Raw genomic sequence first — 3,779 nt, 5'->3', positions numbered from 1 at the left:
CCCATCCCCTCCACATACATACACTGCCCCGCCAGACAGTTCCTAATCCCTGGCCCTCCGACCCTCACTCCCCATAGACTTCCCTGCATCCAGCTGCTGGGGCTGCTTCCATGACACTGCCTGATTACATGCCAGCCATATGTGCAGACATGTGCACCTGCTGCCTCCAGTAGTCCCAGGCAGTTCCTTGTGGGTTAGAATGCTGCCAGCCTGAAAGGGGAAACCCATGCTTTCCTGTGTTTTTCTGGCACTTGCTCATGACCCTTTTAAATATTCTTGCGACCCACAAGTTGAGAAACACTATTTTGAGTTGCCTATAATTTTGTCACACATTAACTGTTTAGGTTGAATTTTTTATGCCTTTTAATGACTGAGGGGAAGAAGAGGGTAGAGAGAGTGAGGTATATGGGAAAACCATTCCAGCTAAAATGGTCAGGCATATCCATGTACATTAGGAGAAAATAGTGTCTTACGTGTGTAAAACAAAATTAGTTTTGTTCAGAAGTTTAGTACTAATATGTTTTTGGGCAGGGAAAGTGTTTGCGTAGACATAAGGGATAAGACTTCTCCCATCCCTGGAAAATTCATCCCAAGTTGGTTAAGTCACATTAAGCATGTGTGAATTGATATGTTGAGTAGATACTTAGAGTTTGGCAGCTAAATTCTTTCTGAACTAAGAGCACTCTAGGCCAGAGGTTTCCAATCACCAGGCTGCAGCCCAGTACTGGGCCGCAAAGGGCTGGTTGCTGGGTAGTGGCACGAGCCCCTCCTCAGACCCCTGTCTGTCTGCCTGGTTGAGTGGCTTCAGCTGCCAGCAGGCATGGGCAGGCTTAAATCTGGGGGGTGGGGCAGCTGATTCTTCATGCCCTTTCCCACTGCCGTGTTCTTTCGCAGGGGGAGAAAAAAAAGGTTGGGAACCACTGCTGTAGGCTAGTGCAGGCTTGGACCAGGATTTTCCTTGTATTTGCTTTTGATATACACAATTTACTTTTTTTAGAAAAGAGTTTCTTAAACAAAAAAATTACATTACATATGCATTACAGGACTTATTTAGGTTGCAAAGTCAAGTAACTTGAAAGGTGGGAAATGCCAGACTTACATTTCCTTATTTAATCTTAGTGAATCCTTCCTTGTATGTCATTTTTACATATATATATATATATATATAGTAGTGATGAGTATTTGACTGATCAAGTATTGTCAAATAATGGTAAAATATTTTAAACATGAACGTATTAGGATTGTAATCTTCAGTAGGTTAAATATGCATGCCAGTTACAGAAAAAACCCTTATGTTATTTTGAAAGAATGAAATTAAACTCTAAAAAAAAAATGGTAATGAATTTTTATAACTATCAGTGTTAGATAAATGCAAATGTGAATGATGTTTAAGATGAAACAGTTCTTCGTTTCCTAGGCTTTTATCCTGAAATCCTACAGTCAGCCTGAACAGTTACAAAAAAATCCCACACAACACACACACAAAACCTCTAAGAAACAGTAATAAGTTTAAAATGCAGTTAACTAAGCCAACTAACTCTTCAAACATGTTTCTGTTTGCATTTGGAGAGGCCTGCAATCACAGCAGATGACCAGTAGGAGAAGTTTACTATGGTGCTAGTTTGGTCAAGGTTTGAATTACACTTTGACTCGTGGGGGCATCTGCAGAAAAAATTGGGTTGCCCATCACGATGCCCTAATAAATTCCCCTAGAACAGCGGTCTCCAGCCTTTTTAAGAAGGAGATCACCTTTGGCATTTAAAAGCAACCCAAGATCTACCATGCACTGCCACCACCCTGCCCAGCAGGTAAGTCTGGGGAGGGAAAGGGCAGGGGGCAGACTGAAGCAGAGGGAGACAAAATTATTTGGGGATGTGCCTTCCCAGCAGATAAGTCCCACCTGGCTGGGTGCCCACTTAACTTACCCCTGCTTCTGCCTCTGTGGTACTGTCCCTCACCCCAGGGGCCTCAACCTATCCCCTGCCCTTCCCCTCCCCCACAAACTGACCTGCTGGGCTGGAGCACATGCATGCATGTACACAGGCACTCAGCCCCCCACCCCAGCCTCAGATTGACTCCAAGAGGCTCTCAGATATCTCACAAGAGGCTCTCAGATCTACCGGGGGATCAAGATCCACTGGTTGGTGACCCTTGCCCTAGAATGAAGTGAAGGAGCAATCAGATTGGAGGACCCCCCTCCCCCAATTATGATTTAAAAACTTACAGGGTGGCTTTTGTTTTGGGGGGGGGGGGGGGCTGAGCCCCCCTGCAAGCTCCCCTGCTATTCAAACCCTGGTTTTGTAACTTGCTTCAGCACAGAATAGCTCCTGCAGCCCTGCATAGCTTGATGGGGAGGGAAAGGAGAATGAGGCTGGAAGAACTCAGGAGAAAGAAATAGGGAAGGAAGTACCTGCCACACTCCTGCCTGTGTTAACAAATGATACTGTGATGCAATAAAAAAAAAGCAGGCACAGCAAGGATTAAAAACAGTGTGCAGGGGTGTGAAATAGGGAAAAGATAAATTGCTTTTAATCTTTGTTGTGCTTGTTTTTTCCTCAGGCCTGAAAAAAGTACTTTGTGTTCAAAAGCTTATCTAAGTTATCCAAGCCATGCAGCTGGTCCAATAAAGGATACCATTCACAAAAATCTTTCATTCTCACATATTTCCAGGACCATTGTTGCTACCTCACCTGAGCACTGATTTCCAACCAGGGTGCTGTGGCACAGTGAAGTGCTTTGAGACCGTTATAAAGGTGCTGCAGGGTGCCACTCAACACTAGCACTGTTAGGTGTGCAAACATGATTCATAAGATAAACCCAGAGAGCACATCCAGATGACTGCCCATGTGCCTCCTGCAGTGTCTCAAAGTCCTTTGAGATGCTGCAAGAGACATATGCGGGAAGAAAAAAAAATATTCCCCATGCTGCAAATTTCCATCACGGGGTTAAAATTAGACCCCTGGATATCCAGGGGTCAAAAAATACTCCAGGGGAAAAAAGCAGGACAGGGCAGAGCAGAGCAGAGCAGAGCAGAGCAGAGCATTTCTATGGTTGGCCCTTGCCCTGGTGCTGTAGCACACTGCCTACCCATGCAGGAAGCTGGGTCTGGGCACCATGCTGGTAAGTGGAGGGGAGCTGGAGTAGGGGGGAGAGGACCAGGGAGGACCCCGCTGGCCCCATTCCCCACCTGCTCCCACAGCCCCACCCAGTGGCTGCTCCCTCTGGCCCCAGCATCCTGGCAATTAAAAAAAAGCCCCACACTCACCAGCAGTAGCAGCTGCCGCTGGGGCCTTGTGACAGAGCCCCTGCACATAGCATAGAGCAGCAGAGACTGGCTCCAGCTGCATGGCACCTGCACTGCTGCTGCCCCATCACAGGGGTGTGACTGGGGCCGGCAGGGTGCCACTGTCAGGCAACCAGGGCTGCTCAGGTTGAGTGGTGCCAGGCCCTGGGTGACAGCTGCAGTGGCCCCAGCTGCTTGACAGTGCATGGAGCTGTGGGGTGCCCTGCCAACCTATACTGTCCCCGTATGAGGGGTCAGTGGCAGTATGGGTGCTAAGCAGGCGGGGCTGGTTTCCACTACCCCCCGCTTCCTCGTGCTGTGCAGTGGGGGGGCTCTGTCACGAGGCCCCAGTGACCCCGACGGCAGCTGCTACTGCTGGAGAGTGCTTTTTTGGTTTTTGTTTTTAAATGCCAGAAGGCTGGGGCCGGGTGGAGTAACCATTGAGGGTCTGAGGGTATAAGTCAAGGCAGGGGGCAGGCAGGGCAGCCATTGAGGG

General features: G+C 48.1%; 1 protein-coding gene across 2 annotated transcripts in view; it reads left to right on the top strand.

Annotated features, from left to right (window-relative positions):
• The window catches only part of DSC1 (desmocollin 1), a 44,638-nt gene that overhangs the window by 37,909 nt on the left and 2,950 nt on the right, over nucleotides 1–3,779 (top strand). The gene's annotated exons all lie outside the window — the stretch shown is intronic.

The sequence above is a fragment of the Crocodylus porosus genome, unplaced genomic scaffold (genome assembly GCF_001723895.1).
Source record: "Crocodylus porosus isolate Cpor-Errol unplaced genomic scaffold, CroPor_comp1, whole genome shotgun sequence".
Taxonomy (NCBI): Eukaryota; Metazoa; Chordata; order Crocodylia; family Crocodylidae; genus Crocodylus; species Crocodylus porosus.
This window is presented reverse-complemented; position numbering and strand designations above follow the sequence as displayed.